Source organism: Phocoena sinus, chromosome 3, assembly GCF_008692025.1.
Source record: "Phocoena sinus isolate mPhoSin1 chromosome 3, mPhoSin1.pri, whole genome shotgun sequence".
NCBI classification, from domain to species: Eukaryota; Metazoa; Chordata; class Mammalia; order Artiodactyla; family Phocoenidae; genus Phocoena; species Phocoena sinus.
Window position 1 is genome coordinate 160,139,200 of NC_045765.1, and position 25,696 is coordinate 160,164,895.

The 25,696-nt window shown below is 40.5% G+C and overlaps 1 pseudogene; it reads left to right on the forward strand.

Annotated features, from left to right (window-relative positions):
* The first annotated feature begins 11,629 nt into the window (after positions 1–11,629).
* Positions 11,630–25,696, forward strand: part of LOC116751140 — a 33,255-nt pseudogene continuing 19,188 nt past the window's right edge.

The window sequence follows — 25,696 nt, forward strand, 5'->3', positions numbered from 1 at the left end:
AAGAGATAATTGACAATTTGGGGATGGGAAAGTGAGGGCATGGGTGACCTCAAGGAGGGGAAACTCAGAGTGAGATATGTGCTTAGAATGGAGGTCCTGGCACTCCAAACTTGAGAGGTCAGGGAAGAGAGGAGGAGTCCACAAAGGAGACAAGATGAGGGGCCATTGAAATCGGAGAACCTGGGGAGTGAAGAGAAGAGAGTGGGTTTTGAGTGTTTATCAAAGAAAACTCTGAGACTTGGTCACTCTTATGGGTTGGATTGTGTCTCCCCAAAAGCATATGTTGAAGTCCTAATCCCTAGTACCTCAGGATATGAGTATATTTGGAAATAGGGTCTTTGCAGCTATAATTAGTTGAGATGAAGTCATACACGTGCTGAACATTCACGACTTGAGCTAGAGTGGCCTTGCTAAAGGGTGAGGCAGAGCCATACTGGAGTGGTCAGTGGAGTAAGCCATGGACACGTGGAGACAGCTTGCACAGAGCTATGATCCCCAGACTTCATGGGCTCATAGAAGCTCTAAGAAGTTTTGGAAAACTGTGTACCCCCAGCACAGTGGTACATGGACAATGTTCATCATAATTTTAAGTAATTTCAAAATATGTATATTTAAATATATATGTTTCAGCATTCTTTTGGGTTCTGTACCCAATTTCAACGTGTGTGTGTGTGTGTGTGTGTGTGCATCCCAGTGAAACTGAGTAGGATCCTGTGGGGGTCCTGTGCATGCAAGCCTTTCTGTCTCCCATTTCTTGTAGGGAACAGACTCCAACCTCCATGACCTTTCCTGAGTTCCAAAGGGCAGATTCAAACAGTTGCTAATCCAGGAAGGGAAGGGATACAAATACAAGGGAGGAGAAGCCAAGAAACAATAGTGCAGCCTAGGGGCAAGGTCCTGGTTCCTCCTCAAGGGAGACACGCAACAATGTCTTTAAACTCTTTATAGAATTAAAACCCAACAAATGGAAGATGTCAGCATTCTTCATACCAGAGAAGCTCATCAAGATTACCTGAGACCAGATTAGAGGAGTACACACACCCTAATCTTATCAGCAACCCCACCCTTGAACGGTTGCCATAAAACTCCTTATCAAACTCCCCTGGGTTGGGACACATAGTTTTTGAGGGCAGGAGCCTGCTGTGTCCCCCTTTGCCTGACAAAGCAATAAAGCTATTCTTTTCTACTTCACCCAAAACTCTGTCTCTGAGATTTGATTTGGCACCAGTGCACAGATGCTCAGCTTTCAGCATCACCACCAGCAAGAAATTTTTGGACACCAGCAGGGTGTCCTACAGTTGAACTCAATTCTGACACTCTTTATCTGGAGCTAGCATTAGATTCCACAGGTTGAGGGCTCAGTCCGACGGCACCCTGCCTTCCCTTCCGACGCCAATTACAAGTTCAGGTTGTCACCTGTATTTCTGTGCTTTAGATTGGGGGTTCCAATGACCCAATCTCCCTCCCTGGGTTTGATTAATTTTGCTAGAGGGGCTCACAGAACTCAGAGAAACATTTTATTACTAGATCACTGGTGTATTAGAAAAGGATATAATTCAGGAACATCTAGATGGAAGAGACACAGAGGCCAAGGTATGTGAGAAAGGGCTCGGAGCTTCTGTGCCCTTTGAGAGCACACCATTCTCCTCAAATCTCCATGTATTTGCTAACCTGGAAGCTTTCTGAACCCCATCCTTTTCAGTTTTAGGGAGGCTTCATTACATGTCCATGATTGATTAAATCATTGGCTATTGGTGACTGAACTCAATTTCCAGTTCCTCTCCCCTTCCTGGAGATCAGGGTGTCGGACTAAAGTTCCAACCCTCTAATCACAAGGTTCTTCTGATTATTAGAGCCCATCCTTAGGGAGAGTCCCAAAGCCACCTTATTAACATAAAAAAAGACACCTCCATCACTCTTTTACAAATTCCAAGGGTTTTAGGAGCTCTGTGCCAGAAATGGAGATGAAGACAAAGGGTCTATATATACTGGTTATTATAAATCAAAATATCACAGGCATGTTGAAATCTTAAGATAAAACTATTGTATGGTCTTTTAAAATTTACTTAGGAAATCCACATGCAATCACAATTTGATATTCAGAAATTTTACTTAAAATATCCATGAATGAGTTGGAAATATTATGTCATTCTTTTTCCCTTATAATCTTATTTCCATTTGATTTCTTCTACAGAATTTTATCATATTATATCTTTATGCTTGGAAATCATTTTTTGAGCAATGTTTGCAGCAAATTATAGACACTGAAATTAAATTTTTAAAAAGTCCCATAACCATAATCTTCTAAGTATTAAATATTTTTCTTCTGGGTTAAATTTTTTTTTTTTTTTTTTTTTTTTCAGTACGCGGGCCTCTCACTGTTGTGGCCTCTCCCGTTGCAGAGCACAGGCTCCGGACGCACAGGCCCAGTGGCCATGGCTCACGGGCCCAGCCGCTCCGCGGCATGTGGGATCTTCCCAGACCGGGGCATGAACCTGTGTCCCCTGCATCGGCAGGCGAACTCTCAACCACTGCACCACCAGGGAAGCCCCATGGGTTAAATATTTTTTACAATTAATATTTGCATACAATTAGTCAAGACAATAGGATGCATTATAAAATTTGATAAATTATTGTTAAACATATAAAAGTTACTAGAAATGTGCCTGTTAAAGAGATAAATGGAGGTTTTTCTTCAAGTAATTTAAGTATCCAAGGTTCAATATTATTTTTTGTGAAAATGAGACAGCGTTCTGCATCAATACTTTTCCTGTTTTTTACTTTTATTAATATATTCCCTGAGAAACCTTTTCACAGAATTAAGTAGACAAGAGCAGAAGCACTTTGGTTCTAGCAGTGCCATTCATTTCTTTAAATGCTTTCTGAGGTTTATGGCAAAAATCAGAGAGTATATATCAAAAATCATTTTAAATAGCCTATTGGTTGACAAAATGATGCAGTTTTCCTACAGTTAGGTTGAAAGAAAGAATTAGAAAATGATCTTTTACCCAGTTGCTACAATTATTCACTTTCTCAACATCTATACCAACATTTTGAATTGCCCCTTTGTAAGGCATCCGGAAGGGTAGGGTGGTTGATACCTGAAGGCAATGAAATTCATGAAGTTTAAGCTTATTGATCCCTCAGACAAAACTATAATTCAAAAAGATACATGGACCTCTATGTTCATAGCAGCACTATTCACAAGAGCTGAGACATGGAAACAACCTACGTGTCCATTGAGAGATGAATGGAAAAAGAAGATGTGGTAAATATATACAATGGAATACCATTTAGCCATAAAAAAAAGAATGATAATGCTATTTGCAACAATGTAAGTGCAACTAGAGATTATCATACTAAGTGAAGTCAGAAAGAGAAAGAAAAATACCATTTGATATCCCTTATATGTGTAATCTAAAATATGACACAGATGAACCTATCTATGAAATTGAAATAGAATCAGAAACATAGAGAATAGACTGGTGGTTGCCAAGGGGGAGGGGGATGGAGGAGGGTTGGATTGGGAGTTTGGGGTTAGCAGATGCAAACTGGTATATATAGAATGGATAAATAACAAGGTCCTACTGTATAGCACAGGGAACTATGTTCAATATCCTGTGATAAACCATAATGGAAAAGAATATGAAAAAGAGTGTATATGTGTAATTGAGCCACTTTCCTGTATAGCAGTAATTAACACATTGTAATTCAACTATACTTCAATAAAAAAGAAATTATATATAAAAAAATGCACATGCCCTAGCAAATGCTGTGAGTTAGAGTCTCGCTACTTGAAGTGTGGTTTGTGGCTGGGCAACACCAGTGTCACCTGGGCATGCCCTGGGCATTGTCAAATATGTAGACCCTCGAGATAGCCTCATCCCCCAGAGGGCAGACACCATAAGCAAGAAGAACTAAAATCCTGCAGCCTGTGGATTCACAGAAAGATAGACAAGACGAAAAGGCAGAGGGCTATGTACCAGATGAAGGACCAAGATAAAACCCCAGAAAAACAACTAAATGAAGTGGAGATAGGCAACCTTCCAGAAAAAGAATTCAGAATAATGATAATGAAGATGATCCAGGGCCTTGGAAAAAGAATGGAGGCAAAGATAGAGAAGGTGCAAGAAATATTTAACAAAGACCTAGAAGAACTAAAGAACAAACAAACAGAGATGAACAATACAATAACTGAAATGAAAATTACACTAGAAGGATTCAATAGCAGAATAACTGAGGCAGAAGAATGGATAAGTGACGTGGAAGACAGAATGGTGAAATTCACTGCCACAGAACAGAATAAAGAAAAAACAATGGAAAGAAATGAAGACAGCCTAAAAGACTTCTGGGACAAATTAAACACAAAAACATTCTCATTCTAGGGGTCCCAGAAGGAGAAGAGAGAGAGAAAAGACCCGAGAAAATATTTGAAGAGATTATAGTCAAAAACTTCCCTAACATGGGAAAGGAAATAGCCACCCAAATGCAGAAAGAACAGCAAGTCCCACACAGGATAAACCCAAGGAGAAACATGTCGAGACACATAGTAATCAAATAGGCAAAAATTAAAGACAAAGAAAAATTATTGAAAACAGCATGGGAAAAATGAGAAATAACAAACAAGTGATCTCCCATAAGGTTAACAGCTGATTTCTCAGCAGAAACTCTACAAGCCAGAAGGGAGTGGCATGATATACTTAAAGTGATGAAAGGGAAGAACCTACAACCAAGATTACTCTACCCAGCAAGTATCTCATTCAGATTCGATGGAGAAATAAAAAACTTTACAGACAAGCAAAAGCTAAGAGAATTCAGCACCACCAAACCAGCTCTACAACAAATGCTAAAGGAACGTCTCTAACTGGGAAGCACAAGAGAAGAAAAGGACCTACAAAAACAAACCCAAAACAATTAAGAAAATGGTCATAGGAACGTACATATCGACAATTACCTTAAACGTGAATAGATTAAAAGCTTCAACCAAAAGACACAGGCTTGCTGAATGGATACAAAAACAAGACCCATATATATGCTGTCTGCAAGAGACCCACTTCAGACCTAGGGACACATACAGAATGAAAGTGAGGGGATGGAAAAAGATATTCCTTGCAAATGGAAATCAAAGGACAGCTGGAGTAGCAATACTCATATCATGTAAAATAGACTTGAAAATAATGTTACAAGAGACAAGGAAGGACACTACATAATGATCAAGGGCTCAATCCAAGAAGAAGATATAGCAATTATAAATACATATGCACCCAACATAGGAGCACCTCAATACAAAAGGTAACTGCTAACAGCTCTAAAAGAAGAAATTGACAGTAACACAATAATAGTGGGGGACTTTAACACTTCCCTTACACCAATAGACAGATCATCCAAAATGAAAATAAATAAGGAAACAGGGGCTTTAAATGACACAATAGACCAGATAGATTTAATTGATATTTATCGGACATGCCAGCCAAAAACAGCAGATTACACTTTCTTCTCAAATGCGCACAGAACATTCTCCAGAGTAGATCACATCTTGGGTCACAAATCACGCCTCAGTAAATTTAAGAAAATTGAAATCATATCAAGCATCCTTTCTGACCACAACACTATTAGATTAGAAATGAATTACAGGAAAAGAAATGTATAAAACACAAACACATGGAGCGTAAACAATACGTTACTAAATAACCAAGAGGTCACTGAAGAAATCAAAGAGGAAATCAGAAAATACCTAGAGACAAATGACAATGAAAACCCAACGATCCAAAACCTATGGGATGCTGCAAAAGCAGTTCTAAGAGAGAAGTTTATTGCTATACAAGTTTACCTCAAGAAACAAGAAAAATCTCAAATAAACAAGCTAATGTTACACCTAAAGGAACTTTAGAAAGAAGAACAAACAAAACCCAAAGTTAGCAGAAGGAAAGAAATCATAAAGATCAGAGCAGAAAAAAATGAAATAGAAACAAAGAAAACAATAGCAAAGATCAATAAAACTAAAAACTGGTTCTTAGAGAAGATAAACAAAATTGATAAACCATTAGCCAGACTCATCACAAAAAAGAGGGAGAGGACTCAAATCAATAAAATTAGAAATGAAAAAGGAGAAATTACAATAGACCCCACAGAAATACAAAGCATCCTAAGAGACTACTACAAGCAACTCTATGCCAATAAAATGGACAACCTGGAAGAAATGGACAAATTCTTAGAAAGATATAACCATCTAAGACTGCACCAGGAAGAAATAGAAAATATGAACAGACCAATCACAAGCACTGAAATTGAAACTGGGATTAAAAATCTTCCAAAACACAAAAGTCCAGGACCAGATATCTTCACAGGAAAATTCTATCAAACATTTAGAAAAGAGCTAACACTCATGTTTCTCAAACTCTTCCAAAAAATTGCAGAGGAAAGGACACTTCCAAACTCATTCTATGAGGCCACCAACACCCTGATACCAAAACCAGACAAAGATACTACTAAAAATGAAAATTACAGACCAATATCACTGATGAATATAGATGCAAAAATCCTCAACAAAATACTAGCAAACAGAATCCAACAACACATTAAGAGGATCATACACCATGATCAAGTGGGATTTATCCCAGGGATGCAAGGATTCTTGAATATACGCAAATCAATCAATGTGATACACCATATTAACAAACTGAAGAATATAAACCATATGATCATCTCAATAGATGCAGAAAAATCTTTTTTTTTTTTTTTGCAGTACGCAGGCCTCTCACTGTTGCGGCCTCTCCCGTTGCGGAGCACAGGCTCCGGACGCGCAGGCTCAGCGGCCATGGCTCACGGGCCCAGCCGCTCCGCAACATGTGGGATCTTCCCGGACCGGGGCACGAACCCGTGTCCCCTGCATTGGCAGGCGGACTTTCAACCACTGTGCCACCAGGGAAGCCCCAGAAAAATCTTTTGATAAAATTCAACACGCATTTAGGATAAAAACTCTCCAGGAAGTAGGCATAGAGGGAACCTACCTCAACATAATAAAGGTCATATGCGACAAACCCACAGCAAACATCATTCTCAGTGGTGAAAAACTGAAACCATTTCCTCTAAGATCAGGAACAAGACAAGGTTGTCCACTCTCGCCACTATTATTCAACATAGTTTTGGAAGTCCTAGCCATGGCAATCAGGGAAGAAAAAGAAATAAAAGGAATACACATGGGAAAAGAATAAAACTGTCTTTACTGACAGTGAAACTGTCACTGTTTGCAGATGACATGATACTCTACATAGAAAATCCTAAAGATGCTACCAGAAAACAACTGGAGCTAATCAATGAATTTGGTCAAGTTGCAGGATACAAAATTAATGCACAGAAATCTCTTGCATTCCTATACCCTAATGATGAAAAATCTGAAAGATAAATTAAGGAAACATTCCCATTTACTATTGTAACAAAAAGAATAAAATACCTAGGAATAAACCTACCTGAGGAGACAAAAGACCTGTATGCGGAAAAATATGACACTGATGAAAGAAATTAAAGATGATACCAACAGATGGAGAGATATACCAGTTCTTGGATTGGAAGAATCAACATTGTGAAAATGACTCTACTACCCAAAGCACTCTACAGATTCAATGCAATCTCTATCAAATTACCAACGGCATTTTTTATGGAACTAGAACAAAAAATCTTAAAATTTGTATCAAGACAAAAAAGACCCCGAATAGCCAAGGTAGTCTTGAGGGAAAAAAACGGAGCTGGAGGAATCAGACTCCCTGACTTCAGACTATACTATAAAGCTACAGTAATTAAGCCAATATGGTACTGGCACAAAAACAGAAACATAGATCAATGGAACAAGATAGAAAGCCCAGAGATAAACCCGCTCACCTATGGTCAACTAATCTATGACAAAGGAGGCAAGGATATACAATGGAGAAAAGACAGTCTCTTCAGTAAGTGGTGCTGGGAAAACTGGACAGCTACATATAAAAGAATGAAATTAGAACACTCCCCAACACCATACACAGAAATAAACTCAAAATGGATTAGAGACCTAAGTGTAAGAGCGGACACTGTAAAACTCTTAGAGGAAAACATAGGAAGAAAACTCTTTGACATAAACCACAACAAGGTCTTTTTTGATCCACCTCCTAGAGTAATGGAAATAAAACAGAAATTAAAAAATGGTACCTGATGAAACTTCAAAGCTTTTGCACAGCAAAGGAAACCATAAACAAGACGAAAAGACAACCCTCAGAATGGGAGAACATATTTGCAAACGAATCAATGGACAAAGGATTAATCTCCAAAATATATAAACAGCTCATGCAGCTCAATATTAAAAAAACAAACAACCCAATCCAAAAATGGGCAGAAGACCTAAATAGACATTTCTCCAAAGAAGAGATAGAGATGGTCAAGAAGCACATGAAAAGCTGCTCAACATCACTAATTATTATAGAAATGCAAATCAAAACTGCAATGAGGTATCACCTCACACCAGTTAGAATGGGCATCATCAGAAAATCTACAAACAACAAATGCTGGAGAGGGTGTGGAGAAAAGGGAACCCTCTTGCACTGTTGGTGGGAATGTGTGTTGATACAGCCACTATGGAGAACAGTATGGAAGTTCCTTAAAAAACTAAAAATAGAATTACCATATCATCCAGCAATCCCACTACTGGGCGTATACCCAGAGAAAACCATAATTCCAAAAGACACATGCACCCCAATGTTCACTGCAGCACTGTTTACAATAGCCAGGTCATGGAAGCAACCTAAATGCCCATCAACAGACTAATGGATAAAGAAGTTGTGATACATATATACAATGGAATATTAGCCATAAAAGGAACAGAATTGGGTCATTTGTTGAGACGTGGATGGATCTAGAGACTGTCATACAGAGTGATGTAAGTCAGAAAGAGAAAAACAATTATCATATATTAACGCATATATGTGGAACCTAGGGAAATGGTGCAGATGAACCGGTTTGCAGGGCAGAAATTGAGACACAGATGCAGAGAACAAATGTATGGACACCAAGGGGGGAAAGCAATGGAGGGGTGTGGGTGGTGGTGGGATGAATTGGAAGACTGGGATTGACATGTATACAGTGATGTGTATAAAATTGATGACTAATAAGAACCTGCTGTATAAAAAAATAAATAAAATTAAATTAAAAAAAATTTTTAAATAAATAAAAGAAATGTGGGTAAAGTTCAATTTTTATACTAAATTGTTAGGCTATGTCTTAGAATGAAAAGATAGAAAAAAATCTAATTTTTTATTGTTTTGCCTGGAACTCTGAACACAAGAGTATAACGAAGTTTTTGAAGTGGAATAAACCTTCCAGATCAACTGACTTAGCAGTTCTCAAATCTTTTGGTCTTAGGACCCTTTTAAACTTAACTGATGAGAAGCCCAAAGAGCTTTTGTTAACATGAGTTATATCTAGTGATATTTACCCTGTTAGAAATTAAAACTATGAAACTTTTAAAATAGCTGTATATTAATCCATTTAGAAAGGAGTAATAAGCCCAATTCATGTTCACATAAATAACATAATTTTTGAAAAGCAGTATTTTAAAAATTACTGATAATGGCATTGTTTTACATCTTTGCAAATCTCTTTAATGTCTGGTTTAATAAAATATAGCTGGATTCTCCTAAATGCTTCTACATTCAATCTATTGTGATATGTTGTTGTTTTTTTTTTTTTCCAATTTTCAAAGGATAATTTAATAATTCAGTTCCTTGCTGGTCAAGTAACCAGGATCATTGTGAGTTAACACCCCTTTGAGGAACAGTTGGGGGCATAAATTATAAATGGAAACAAAAAAATTAATGATTTTCTTTCCCTTCTCAGACCATTTTTCCGTAAGATTGAGGTATAAGAAGGCTACGAACAAATGCATCATGACATTACACTAGCTTCACCCTTCATTCCTACAGCCCGAGTTAATGAAAGGCAAACAAGGCAATTTCTACAAAACACATATATTCTAGGAAAATCTCTCTAGTAAAGTGTGACTAGTATGACGGTGTGTGTGCATGTGAGCACTTCTTGGGTATTTCCATGCCTTTGGGATGCCATATGGTTCCCCTTTAGAATTAGTAAGATGGGGATCTATCACCTCACATTGGATTTCCTGGTGGTTTTTCCCATACTTAAAAAGAAGTTATGAAACTAATATAATATGATAAATCAACTATACTTCAATAAAAAAAAAAGAAGCTGCACCCTATTATTCCTGACACTGAGATCTTTCAAGTCCAAATGCAAATACACATTTAAAACCTGTTTTTCCTTGGTTTCTTCACTTGAAAATTTTACTTCCCTGAAATATTCTGTTGGCTTTCTCTTTTTCCTTAGGTGTGCTATTTCATTTTTTTAACATGTGAAAGTGGATTATCAGAAAAAACAGCACAATGGATGTTTTCCTTAATTTGCATTTTTGGTTTTTCTTTGCATACAATATTTCTTTTGTTCTGAATACAAATGATTTTTTTTTTTAACATCTCAGCTCAGTGATTTGTGTCCACCTAGACAAGTGGGATACGGAGGGTGGGAGGGCAAAGCAAGAGGGAGGAGATATGGGGATGTATGTTTATGTATAGCTGATTCACTTTGTTATACAGCAGAAATTAACACACCATTGTAAAGCAATTATACTCCAATACAGAGGTTAAAAAAAAAGACATGTTGTTTTAATTGAAGTTTATAGAGAGAATTGGCTTCATACAGATATGTCAGTTGGAAAGAGAAGGATAGAAAAAAAAAATGTAGACCCTCAGAGACCATCCAGACCTTCTGAGTCAAGATCAGCATTTTCACAAGTTCCCCAGAAATTCAGAGGTACTTTGAGGTTTGAGAAATGCTACTCTTGGGTATTCGGTGTTAGGAAGGTAAACCAAATTGAAATCAGTAAGCATTTCTGGTAGACTGCCTAAAGAGATCTCAGAAGAAAGGGACTTGGATTCTGGAGTCTTTAGTATTTGGTGTGTTTTCTTTGCTCATTTAAAATAAATATTCACTTTCAGACCAAATTTTATATTTGTAATTTTTTTTTCTTGAAAGGGATTCCCAATACTGTATAACCCCCAGGGCTTCCAAAACTTGTGTCTGTCCCTGGACAAGGACATGTGTTGAGAATAGAGAGTGGAGGGGAAGGTGCAGAAAAGAGAGTAAACAGTGGGGAAAAGCAGCAAAGCTGAGTGTCGGTGAGCAGGGTCTACTTGAGGCCGGCACACCAGTTTAATGGGCTGTGTGATATTTTTTTAGCATCTCCCGGTGACAGACAGAGAGCTTGCCGGTGAGGGCATTCTTCCTGTGTTGGCGGTTTACAGGATGCATGCAAGAGAGGGACGAGAAGGATGAGAAGATTAAAGTCCCGTGACTCATTTTTATCCTCATGATATACTCTTATGACATGTATATGATCAGCATTTTGGAGCTGAAGAAACCGAGACGTGGGTCAGATAATTTTCTAAACTGCCACACTGTTCCTGACCCCGTGCAACAACCCCCAAGCCCCCCGGATACGCTTAGCTTTGCCTGTTTCCTGGGACTTGGCCACCAGCTCAGTGGAGAGACCCGCTGAGCCTCCATTCCTGGTGGGGTGGGCGCGCCGGGGATGCTGGCCTTGGGCATGGCCTCCATGATGCCTCTGAAGGAAGAGCTGCCCCTGCGTCGAAGGTCAGCTTGGCTTAGCCGTGGTCCTGTTTCCTCCCATCACCCCTCGGCTCAGATGAGGCGCTGTACTGTAGGCAATGCAATATGGCTGCTCCAGCAGTTGCCCAGCACAGCCAGGTCATGCTGCTCACGTGTGGGACAGTCAGTGTTGCCGCGGGTAAAGTGAGGGATAGGACACAAATAGGAGCTGAAAAAATAAATTCCTCTCCTCTGGTGGATGGATCTGAGGCTCAGGGTTTCTACATGGCATATTTGGATGGCATCCTGTGCTGGGAACTAGCTGTCTCTGCAGCATACGTACCACCTTCAATTTGTTTCTCATTGTTTCTCCCTTATTCCTACTGCCTTGTGGTGGGACCTCCCAAGGAAGCCGTAGCACACAGCTCTGCCTCAACTTCTGTTTTCAAAAGTGTCCTGGACCAGGACACTTACCTAGGAGGCAGCAGAGTTGGTAGCAGAAGTCCTCTTTTTGAGTACTCTCTATGTGTCATGCACCAAGCTAAGTTCTAGGAAGGTAAAATAAACCAAGAAAATATGACCCCTTCCTTCGGGGGGTACAGATCCAGGTTTTCCCATCTCCTGGTGCTCTGTTCTTTCTAGACTACAGCATAGTGATTGCAATGGATGATTTGTTTCTAAAAACTGGATGGAATGTTTCACCAGATGCATCCTACTGTAGAAAGTGAACTCCTCCTGTCACACTTTTGTTTTCTGAGTGGATTTTATGTGAGAGTATAATATGCTCTTTCTGTGTATATGAAACAGAAAGAGAGCAGCAAACAATATACCTCACAAAAATAATTTACTTCAAATGGGCTTTTTTTTTTTAGAAAACATGCTCTATGTTCACTCCTTTGAATCTGACACACCTTGTATTTATTGAGGTTATTAGCCACTCTACAATGAATGACCACATATGCAGCCTTCTAATTCCCTTGTCTCCTATATGTGTCATTATTTATATTCCATTCATTCATTCATTCATTCATTCACAGAGAAATGGTTGTAGCACTGAATTTGACAAAATAAAACATTGACTTCTGGTATAATCTTAGTCTCTGGTGAAGAAGAAGCCTGCTTTGAACAATGAAGTTAGACACTTGGGAGGATTCAAAGTTGGCACAGAATGGGTCATAGGGATCATCATATTACACAAGAAGAAACCGAGTCCCGGAGAGGGTAGAGGGATTCTCCGGCATCAGTGATAGAGCTGGGGCTCAAGCAGCATCACGCCCTTTTACCATCGTGATGTTTGGGAACTCTTTTCTTTATCAGAAAACACAATTCCTATTTAGGTATGGAAGTATTCATCCAGCTCCTGCAATCCCCTCTTAAGAGTGAACAACTGGGATGAAGCCTACTTCTTAAAGAAAAGGCCATAACCTTGGAGTTACACATTTCTGAAGAAAGCATTCCTCTTTGCAATTGCCACACAAGAATTTGGGAACAGCTGTAGTATAAGCAACAGTGTAAAGTGTCTTCTCTCCCACTCCAACGGCAAAGCCAAGACTATGTTTGCTAAATTTTCTAGGTGATTTCCCCTGCTTTACATTTTGTCCAGATTAAAAATGTCCAGAATACCCCACATGCAATTTTGCAGAACTGATAATATTTAACACTGCTAACATCTTGGTAATCATTACTTTGAAAATGTGCACCTAAATGCTGGCCCTGAACAAGGGAAAATGTTTGCCTTATTAGGCTGTGTAGTGGATTTCAAAGTGATTGATCCACTGGGAAAGCGTTTATATGAAATTATTCCGCTCTTTTTTTTTTAAGTGAATTTTTGAAATTTGCTACATAAGGATAATAAAATGAACTCCAATGAGATTAATTTAGTATAATGCTTTCTAGAATTAAATCTCAACTTAAGACCAGTGCTGCAAATATGAGTCAGCAACTAAATTAAATATGTTTTAACTAGGCTTTAATAGTCTACGAGGAAAACCCATGCTGGAACCAGGAGCTCAGGTAGTATATCAATGAAACATCTCTCCTATGATATCAAACTATAAAACGGAAACATTTGTTGAAGCGTTGATAAAAATCTAAATACGTTGCCTTCTTACTTTTTAAACATATTCTTTCCCTAACCCCTGCAATTTTAAATATTTGCTGTTTTAGTGAGAACATTCAGGGGAATATCTCCATAGTCAGTATGGAGTAGTTAAAAGAGCCCTAGACTTTGATTTAAGGGTTCTAATTCCAATTCTATAATAAAACGGCTGCTTGACAGAACCACTTAATCTGTTTCAGTATCTGTCAAGTGAGAGGTTTAGTCTACTCAACAATGTCTGTGTTTCCTGTCTCATTCAATGACTCAAGTGAGTATCAATGTGAACATTTAGCCCTTGCTGTGATTTTTACCATCACATATTTGGAGATACTGGCTTAAGTTCCTTTGAGAAATAATGTTGTACAAGGAATTAATTTTACAGATACTCATGTGTAACAATCAATAGTGGCCCTTGAATTACTGAAAGCCAATCAGATTTTAAACCATTTAGACACTTCATATTCTTAAAATATGGTAATACATATCTTCCTAGGAGGCATTTCTAAGTGAAAGGAAATATTGAATGTCTATAATATTTTCCAATTAGTGAAGAAAGACATGTGGCCTCTTGTGGTTTACCACACTCAGGTGAAAAGCTTAGGTGGATCAAGTGTTCGTTTGGAGTATACTTCATAGTACAGCTTTCTAAATTTGCATGCATTCAGTCAAAGATTTTGCAGTCAAAGAACAAATATCTTCCAAGAGCAAATATCTTCCTGTCAAATAAAAGATGATATAAATATCACATTTGTCTATTGACCAACTCTGTGAGTTAGACTGAAGTCATATTTATATTCGAACTTCACAGTTATTTTAAAAACTGAGTTTCAGAGGGTTTAATCACCTCTGGCAATTTTACACAGCACTTCAAATGGATCAGAATCTAAGTCTTTTAGTCAGTTACTCTATTCATTACATCACAGGTTCTCTGAGTTGCCTAAAAGGAGAAAAATAATCATTTATGGAGGGTAAGAAGTGCCACCGTAAATGGATAAAGGGAGTTACAAAACAAGAGCAGACTGTTTGTCCAAGGGAACCAGGGGAATTTGGAACTATGCAAATAATTTCTCTCACATATAATTGCTCTTGTTTCTCTAGTCCTTATTAGATATGGAAGTTAACTATTGAAAAGACGGGTTGAAAAAGTAGCTTTTATAAGCAAAGTTAATGCTTGAATTAGGCAATGGAAGCTAATAAAAGCTCAACTGTTGAGGGAAGTGCTTTTCTGCTCCATACCTAGAATGCAGAGCAAGAGACAATGCATCAGTGAAGTGAAGATGCCAGTGGGGACGGTGGTCATTGATGGAAAGCTCAAAGGGCAATTGAATAAAACCTGAATAAAAATAATTTGATTCAGGGCTTCCCTGGTGGCGCAGTGGTTGAGAGTCTGCCTGCCGATTCAGGGGACACGGGTTCGTGCCCCAGTCCGGGAAGATCCCACATGCCACGGAGCAGCTAGGCCCGTGAGCCATGGCCGCTGAGCCTGCACGTCCAGAGGCTGCGCTCCACAGCAGGAGAGGCCACGACAGCGAGAGGCCCGCGTACCGCAAAAAAAAAAAAAAATTGATTCAAACTTATGTAGATTAGAAAACAGAGAGTCACTAGATATTTAATTATGTATTCCAAGTCAGAAAAAATATCAATAACTGATTGCAGAACAAATACAGTCTGTTTGCCATATTAGAATTTTTCCAGATAAGAAGAAACAACTTATCTTTGTATGATTAAATGTTCATTAACACTCATTAACAAGAGGCACAGTTGAATCATCAGCGAACTGATTACTTGAAAAATAAATGCAAAGATTTCATTTCTTTGTTCCACTATTTTGCCTTTTGGGAAATTTCCTTAAGAATGTATTATTTTCAAATTTTTAATCTGTATTTAACTATAAGAAATGTTAACAAAAGGAGTATAAGGCAGTGATTCTCAACCCTGGATGTCCATTGGGCGATTCAAGTGTACAGACAGGGTGGAGAACTCCAGTTGTAGTTAGAAGGTCATGGACCCTAAAGTCAGAAGAGTTGAGTGTGGGGGGGACCTTGAAGATGGCGGAAGAGTAAGACGCGGAGATCGCCTTCCTCCCCACGGATACACCAGAAATACATCCACACGTGGAACAACTCCTACAGAACTCCTACTGAAGGCTGGCAGAAGACCTCAGACCTCCCAAAAGGCAAGAAACTCCCCACGTAACTGGGTAGGGCAAAAGAAAAAACAGAGACAAAAGAATAAGGACGGCACCTGCACCAGTGGGAGGGAGCTGTGAAGGAGGAAAAGTTTCCACACACTAGGAAGCCCCTCCGCGGGCGGAGACTGCGGGAGGCGGAGGGGGGAGTTTCGGGACCGCGGAGTAGTGCACAGCGACGGGTGCGGAGGGCAAAGCGGGGAGATTCCTGCACAGACGATCGGTGCCGACCGGCACTCACCAACCCGAGAGGCTTGCTGCTCACCCACCGGGGCGGGCGGGGCTGCGAGCTGAGGCTCGGGTTTTGGTTTTGGACGGAGCTCAGGGAGAGGACTGGGGTTGGCGGCTTGAACATAGCCTGAAGGGGTTAGTGCACCACGACTAGCCGGGAGGGAGTTCGGGGAAAAGCCTGCACCGGCCGAAGAGGCAAGAGACTTTTTCTTCCCTCTGTGTTTCCTGGTGCGCGAGGAGAGGGGTTTAAGAGCGCTGCTTAAAGGAACTCCAGAGACGGGCGCGAGCCGCGGCTAAAAGCGCGAACCCCAGAGACGGGCGCGAGCCGCGGCTGAGGGCGCGAGCCCCCGAGACGGGCGCGAGCCGCGGCTGAAAGCGCAAACTCCAGAGACGGGCGCGAGCCGCGGCTAAAACCGCGGACCCCAGAGACGGGCGGGAGACGCTAAGGCTGCTGCTGCCGCCACCAAGGGGCCTGTGTGCGAGCACAGGTCACTCTCCACACCCCTCTTCCGCGGAGCCTGTGCAGCCCGCCACTGCCAGGTTCCCGGGATCCAGGGACAACTTCCCCGGGAGTACGCACGGCGGGTCTCAGGCTGGTGCAACATCACGCCGGCCTCTGCCGCAACGTCACGCTGCCTCTGCAGCCGCAGGCCCGCCCCGCACGTAGTGCCCCTCCTACCCCCATCCCCCAACCCCCGGCCTGAGTGAGCCGGAGGCCCCGAATCAGCGGCTCCTTTAACCCCGTCCTGTCTGAGCGAAAAAACAGACGCCCTCCAGCGACCTACACGCAGAGACAGGGCCAAATCCAAAGCTGAGCTCCTGTGAGCTGTGAGAACAAAGAAGAGAAAGGGAAATCTCTCCCAGCAGCCACAGAAGCAGCGGATTAAAGCTCCACAATCAACTTGATATACCCTGCATCTGTGGAATACCTGAATAGACAAGGAATGATCCCAAATTGAAGAGGTGGAATTTAGGAGCGAGATCTATGATTTTTTTCCCTTTTCCTCTTTTTGTGAATGTGTACGTGTATGCTTCTGTGTGAGATCCTGTCTGTATACTCTTGCTTCCACCATTTGTCCTAGGGCTCTATCCGTCCATGACTTTTTTTTAAAAATTCTTTTTCTTAATAATTAAGTTTAATTGTAATAACTTTATTATACTTTACCTTCGTTCTTTCTTTCCTTCCTTCCTTCCCTCCTTTAGACAACGAATCACCCCAAATTGAGGAGGTGGTCTCAGGGAGCAGGATTTATGATTTTTCCCCCTTTACCTCTTTTTGTGAAGGTGTATGTGTATGCTTCTGTGTAAGATGTTTTCTGTATAGCTTTGCTTCCAACATTTGTCCTAAGGTTCTATCCGTCCCTTTTTTTTTTTTTTTTCTAAATATTTTTTAATTCAATAACTATATTATACTTTATTTTATTTTTACTGTATCATCTTTCTTTCTGTCTTTTTTCCTTCTTTCCCTCCTTCCTTCCTTCCTCCCTCCCTCCCTCCCTCCCTCCTTTCTTTCCTTCTTTGCTTCTTTCTTCCTTCCTTCCTTTCCTCCTTTTCTTCTTTCTTTACTCATACTTCTACTAATTCTCCCTACTTTTTCTCCCTTTTATTCTGAGCTGTGTGGATGAAAGGCTCTTGGTGCTCCAGCCAGGAGTCAGGGCTCTGCCTCTGAGGTAGGAGAGCCAACTTCAGGACACTGGTCAACAAGAGACCTCCCAGCTCCACATAATATTAAACGGTGGAAATATCCCAGAGACCTCCATCTTAACACCAGCACCCAGCTTCACTCAACGACCAGCAAGCCACAGTGCTGGACAACCTATGCCAAACAACTAGCAAAACAGGAACACAACCCCACCCATTAGCAGAGAGGCTGCCTAAAATCATAATAAGGCCACAGACACCCCAAAACACACCACCAGACGTGAACCTGCCCACTAGAGAGACAAGATCCAGCCTCATCCAGCACAACACAGGCACTAGTACCCTCCACCAGGAAGCCTACACAACCCACTGAAACAACCTTAGCCACTGGAGACAGACATCAAAAACAACGGGAACTACGAAAGTGCAGCCTGCAAAAAGGAGACCCCAAACACAGTAAGATAAGCAAAATGAGAAGACAGAAAAACACACAGCAGATGAAGGAGCAAGATAAAAACCCACCAGACCTAACAAATGAAGAGGAAATAGGCAATCTACCTGAAAAAGAATTCAGAATAATGATAGTAAGGATGATCCGAAATCTTGGAAGTAGAATGGACAAAATGCAAGAAACAGTTAACAAGGACCTACAAGAACTAAAGATGAAACAAGCAACGATGAACAATGCAATAAATGAAATTAAAATCACTCTAGATAGGATCAATAGCAGAATAACTGAGGCAGAAGAACGGATAAGTGACCTGGAAGATAAAGTAGTGGAAATAACTACTGCAGAGCAGAATAAAGAAAAAAGAATGAAAAGAACTGAGGACAGTCTCAGAGACCTCTGGGACAACATGAAACGCACCAACATTCGAATTATAGGGGTTCCAGAAGAAGAAGAAAGAAAGAAAGGGACTGAGAAAATATTTGAAGAGATTATAGTTGAAAACTTCCCTAATATGGGAAAGGAAATAGTTAATCAAGTCCAGGAAGTACAGAGGGTCCCATACAGGATAAATACAAGGAGAAACACGCCAAGACACATATTAATCAAACTGTCAAAAATTAAATACAAAGAAAGCATATTAAAAGCAGCAAGGGAAAAACAACAAATAACACACAAGGGAATCCCCATAAGGTTAACAGCTGATCTCTCAGCAGAAACCCTACAAGCCAGAAGGGAGTGGCAGGACATACTGAAAGTGATGAAGGAGAATAGCCTGCAACCAAGACTACTCTACCCAGCAAGGATCTCATTCACATTTGATGGAGAAATTAAAACCTTTACAGACAAGCAAAAGCTGAGAGAGTTCAGCACCACCAAACCAGCTTTACAACAAATGCTAAAGGAACTTCTCTAGACACGAAACACAAGAGAAGGAAATGACCTATAGTAGCGAACCCAAAACAATATGTAAAATGGAAATAGGAACATACATATCGATAATTACCTTAAATGTAAATGGACTAAATGCTCCCACCAAAAGACACAGATTGGCTGAATGGATACAAAAACAAGACCCTTATATATGCTGTCTACAAGAGACCCACTTCAGAACTAGAGACACATACAGACTGAAAGTAAGGGGATGGAAAAAGATATTCCATGCAAATGGAAACCAAAAGAAAGCTGGAGTAGCAATTCTCATATCAGACAAAATAGACTTTAAAATAAGGACTATTAAAAGGGACAAAGAAGGACACTACATAATGATCAAGGGATCGATCCAAGAAGAAGATATAACAATTGTAAATATTTATGCACCCAACATAGGAGCACCTCAATACATAAGGCAAATACTAACAACCATAAAAGGGGAGATCAACAGTAACACATTCATAGTAGGGGACTTTAACACCCCACTTTCACCCATGGACAGATCATCCAAAATGAAAATAAATAAGGAAACACAAGCTTTAAATGATACATTAAACAAGATGGACTTAATTGATATTTATAGGACACTCCATCCAAAAACAACAGAATACACATTTTTCTCAAGTGCTCATGGAACATTCTCCAGGATAGATCATATCTTGGGTCACAAATCAAGCCTTGGTAAATTTAAGAAAACTGAAATTGTATCAAGTATCTTTTCCGACCACAACGCCATGAGACTAGATATCAATTACAGGAAAAGATCTGTAAAAAATACAAACACATGGAGGCTAAACAATACACTACTTAATAATGAAGTGATCACTGAAGAAATCAAAGAGGAAATCAAAAAATACCTAGAAACAAATGACAATGGAGACACAACGACCCAAAACCTATGGGATGCAGCAAAAGCAGTTCTAAGGGGGAAGTTTATAGCAATACAAGCCCACCTTAAGAAGCAGGAAACATCTCGAATAAACAACCTAACCTTGCACCTCAAGCAATTAGAGAAAGAAGAACAAAAAAACCCCAAAGCTAGCAGAAGGAAAGAAATCATAAAAATCAGATCAGAAATAAATGAAAAAGAAATGAAGGAAACAATAGCAAAGATCAATAAAACTAAAAGCTGGTTCTTTGAGAAGATAAACAAAATAGATAAACCACTAGCCAGACTCATCAAGAAAAAAAGGGAGAAGACTCAAATCAATAGAATTAGAAATGAAAAAGGAGAAGTAACAACTGACACTGCAGAAATAAAAAAAATCATGAGAGATTACTACAAGCAACTCTATGCCAATAAAATGGACAATCTGGAAGAAATGGACAAATTCTTAGAAATGCACAACCTGCCAAGACTGAATCAGGAAGAAATAGAAAATATGAACAGACCAATCACAAGCACTGAAATTGAAACTGTGATTAAAAACCTTCCAACAAACAAAAGCCCAGGACCAGATGGCTTCACAGGTGAATTCTATCAAACGTTTAGAGAAGAGCTAACACCTATCCTTCTCAAACTCTTCCAAAATATAGCAGAGGGAGGAACACTCCCAAATTCCTTCTACGAAGCCACCATCACCTTCATACCAAAACCAGACAAGGATGTCACAAAGAAAGAAAACTACAGGCCAATATCACTGATGAACATAGATGCAAAAATCCTCAACAAAATACTAGCAAACAGAATCCAACAGCACATTAAAAGGATCATACACCATGATCAAGTGGGGTTTATTCCAGGAATGCAAGGATTCTTCAATATACGCAAATCTATCAATGTGATAAACCATATTAACAAATTGAAGGAGAAAAACCATATGATCATCTCAATAGAGGCAGAGAAAGCTTTCGACAAAATTCAACACCCATTTATGATAAAAACCCTCCAGAAAGTAGGCATAGAGGGAACTTTCCTAAACATAATAAAAGCCATATATGACAAGCCCACAGCAAACATCATCCTCAATGGTGAAAAACTGAAAGCATTTCCACTAAGATCAGGAACAAGACAAGGTTGCCCACTCTCACCACTCTTATTCAACATAGTTTTGGAAGTTTTAGCCACAGCAATCAGAGAAGAAAAGGAAATAAAAGGAATCCAAATCGGAAAAGAAGAAGTAAAGCTGTCACTGTTTGCAGATGACATGATACTATACATAGAGAATCCTAAAGATGCTACCAGAAAACTACTAGAGCTAATCAATGAATTTGGTAAAGTAGCAGGATACAAAATTAATGCACAGAAATCTCTGGCATTCCTATATACTAATGATGAAAAATCTGAAAGTGAAATCAAGAAAACACTCCCATTTACCATTGCAACAAAAAGAATAAAATATCTAGGAATAAACCTACCTAAGGATACGAAAGACCTGTATGCAGAAAATTATAAGACACTGATGAAAGAAATTAAAGATGATACAAATAGATGGAGAGATATACCATGTTCTTGGATGGGAAGAATCAACATTGTGAAAATGACTCTACTACCCAAAGCAATCTACAGATTCAATGCAATCCCTATCAAACTACCACTGGCATTTTTCACAGAACTAGAACAAAAAATTTCGCAATTTGTATGGAAACACAAAAGACCCCGAATAGCCAAAGCAATCTTGAGAACGAAAAAAGGAGCTGGAGGAATCAGGCTCCCTGACTTCAGACTATATTACAAAGCAACAGTAATCAAGACAGTATGGTACTGGCACAAAAACAGAAAGATAGATCAGTGGAACAGGATAGAAAGCCCAGAGATAAACCCACGCACATATGGACACCTTATCTTTGATAAAGGAGGCAGGAATGTACAGTGGAGAAAGGACAGCCTCTTCAATAAATGGTGCTGGGAAAACTGGACTGGTACATGTAAAAGTATGAGATTAGATCACTCCCTAACACCATACACAAAAATAAGCTCAAAATGGATTAAAGACCTAAATGTAAGGCCAGAAACTATCAAACTCTTAGAAGAAAACATAGGAAGAACACTCTATGACATAAATCACAGCAAGATCCTTTCTGACCCACCTCCTAGAGTAATGGAAATAAAAACAAAAATAAACAAATGGGACCTAATGAAACTTCAAAGCTTTTGCACAGCAAAGGAAACCATAACCAAGACCAAAAGACAACCCTCAGAATGGGAGAAAACATTTGCAAATGAAGCAACTGACAAAGGATTAATCTCCAAAATTTACAAGCAGCTCATGCAGCTCAATAACAAAAAAACAAACAACCCCATCCAAAAATGGGCAGAAGACCTAAATAGACATTTCTCCAAAGAAGATATACAGAATGCCAACAAACACATGAAAGAATGCTCAACATCATTAATCATTAGAGAAATGCAAATCAAAACTACAATGAGATATCATCTCACACCAGTCAGAATGGCCATCATCAAAAAATCTAGAAACAATAAATGCTGGAGAGGGTGTGGAGAAAAGGGGACACTCTTGCACTGCTGGTGGGAATGTGAATTGGTTCAGCCACTGTGGAGAACAGTATGGAGGTTCCTTAAAAAACTACAAATAGAATTACCATATGACCCAGCAATCCCACTACTTGGCATATACCCTGAGAAAACCAAAATTCAAAAAGAGTCATGTACCAAAATGTTCATTGCAGCTCTATTTACAATAGCCAGGACATGGAAACAACCTAAGCGCCCATCATCGGATGAATGGATAAAGAAGATGTGGCACATATACACAATGGAATATTACTCAGCCTTAAAAAGAAATGAAATTGAGCTATTTGTAATGAGATGGATAGACCTAGAGTCTGTCATACAGAGTGAAGTAAGTCAGAAAGAAAAAGACAAATACCGTATGCTAACACATATATATGGAATTTAAGGGAAAAAAATGTCATGAAGAACCTAGGGGTAAGATAGGAATAAAGACGCAGACCTACTGGAGAACGGACTTGAGGGTATGGGGAGGGGGAGGGGTGAGTTTTGACAGGGCGAGAGAGAGTCATGGACATATACACACTAACAAACGTAGTAAGGTAGATAGCTGGGGGGAAGCAGCCGCAAGGCACAGGGATATTAGCTCGGTGCTTTGTGACAGCCTGGAAGGGTGGGATGGGGAGAGTGGGAGGGAGGGAGACGCAAGAGGGAAGACATATGGGAACATGTGTGTATGTATAGCTGATTCACTTTGTTATAAAGCAGAAACTAACACACCATTGTAAAGCAATTATACCCCAATAAAGATGTTTAAAAAAAAAAAAAAAATTAAAAAAAAAAGAAGAGTTGAGTGTGAAAACCAGTTCTCAAATATATTAATTTAACTTAATGAATGAAAAAACATTAGATTAATCTTACTAATCTATTGTCTATAACATTTGAATTATACTCCTTACCCAGGGGTGGTACAGGTGTGCTGCAGCTCACGTAATTTGGGGGACCTCTTTGAGAAAAAGAATATAAAAATAAATTACCTTTGCAAATACTAGAAAACTGTACATCCAAATGAACACAAGGCTAAATGTCAACACCTTCACAGTAAATCTCACTCTGACTATACTATCAAGTTACTGATGGTGTCTTGTTGAAGAGTGGCTATAAGATTGCATTACAGGGGGGGAGCTTCAAGATGGTGGAAGAGTAAGACGTGCAGATCACCTTCCTTCCACAGATACACCAGAAATACATCTACACGTGGAACGTCTCCTACAGAACACCCACTGAACGCTGGCAGAAGACCTCAGACCTCCCAAAAGGCAAGAAACTCCCCACGTACCTGGGTAGGGCAAAAGAAAAATGAAAAAACAAGAGACAAAGAACAGGGATGGGACCTGCACCAGTGGGAGGGAGCTGTGAAGGCGGAAAGGTTTCCACACACTAGGAAGCCCCTTCACGGGCGGAGACTGTGGGTGGCAGAGGGAGGAAGCTTCAGAGCCGTGGAGGAGAGCACAGCAACAGGGATGCAGAGGGCAAAGTGAAGAGATTCTCGCACACAGGATAGGTGCTGACCAGCACTTACCAGCCTGAGAGGCTTGTCTGCTCACCCACCGGGGCGGGCAGGGCTGGGAGCTGAGGCTTGGGCTTCGGTCAGAGCGCAGGGAGAGGACTGGGGTTGGCAGAGTGAACACAGCCCGCAGGGGGTTGGTGCACCACGCCTAGTCGGGAGGGGGTCTGGGAAATAGTCTGGACCTGCCGAAGAGGCAAGAGGCCATTGTTTCGGGTGTGCCAGGAGAGGGGATTCAGGGCACCTCCTTAAAGAGCTCCAGAGACGGGCGCGAGCTGTGGCTATCAGCGCGGACCCCAGAGACGGGCATGAGACGTTAAGGCTGCTGCTGCCGCCACCAAGAAGCCTGTGTGCGAGCACAGGTCACTCTCCATGCCTCCCCTCCCGGGGCCTGTGCAGCCCACCACCACCAGGGTCCCATGATCCAGGGACAACTTCCCCGGGAGAACGCACGGTGCGCCTCAGGCTGGTGAAACGTCACGCCGGCCTCTGCCGCCGCAGGCTCGCCCCGCCCTCCGTGCCCCTCCCTCCCCCCGGCCTGAGTGAGCCAGAGCCCCCGAATCAGTGGCTTCTTTAACCCCGTCCTGTCTGAGCGAAGAACAGATGCTCTCCCACGACCAACACGCAAAGGCGGGGCCAAATCCAAAGTTGAGCCCCGGGAGCTGTGCGAACAAAGAAGAGAAAGGGAAATCTCTCCCAGCAGCCTCAGGAGCAGCGGATTAAATCTCCACAGTAAACTTGATGTACCCTGCATCTGTGGAATACCTGAATAGAAAACGAATCATCACAAATTGAGGAGGTGGACTTTGGGAGCAACGATATATGTGTATTTTTCCCTTTTCCTCTTTTTGTGAATGTGTATGTGTACACTTCTTTGTGTGCTTTTGTCTGTATAGCTTTGCTTTTACCATTTGTCCTAAGGTTCTGTCTGTCCGTTTCTTGTTTTGTTTTTTTTTAATGTAGTTTTTACTGCTTATTATCATTGGTGGATTTGGTTTTTCGTTTGGTTGCTCTCTTCTTTCTTTTTCTTTATATTACATTAAACATTTTTTAAAAATAATTATTTTTTAGTTTAATAACATTTCATTTCGTTTCATTTTCCTTCTTCCTTCCTTCCTTCCTTCCTTCCTTCTTTCCTTTCTTTCTTTCTTTCTTTCTTTCTTTCTTTCTTTCTTTCTCTCTTTCTTTCTCCCTTTTATTCTGAGCTGTGTGGATAACAGGGTTTTGGTGCTCCAGTCGGGCGTCAGAGCTGTGCCTCTGAGGTGGGAGAGCCAAGTTCAGAAAACTGGTGCAGCAGAGACCTCAAAGTTCCACATAATATCAAATGGCAAAAATCTCTGAGAGATCTCCATCTCAACACCAAGACCCAGCTCCACTCAACGACCAGCAAGCTACAGTGCTGGACACCCTATGCCAAACAACTAACAAGACAGGAACACAACCCCACCCATTAGCAAAGAGGCTGCCTAAAATCATAATAAGTTCACAGGCACCCCAAAACACCCTACCAGATGCAGACCTGTACACCAGAA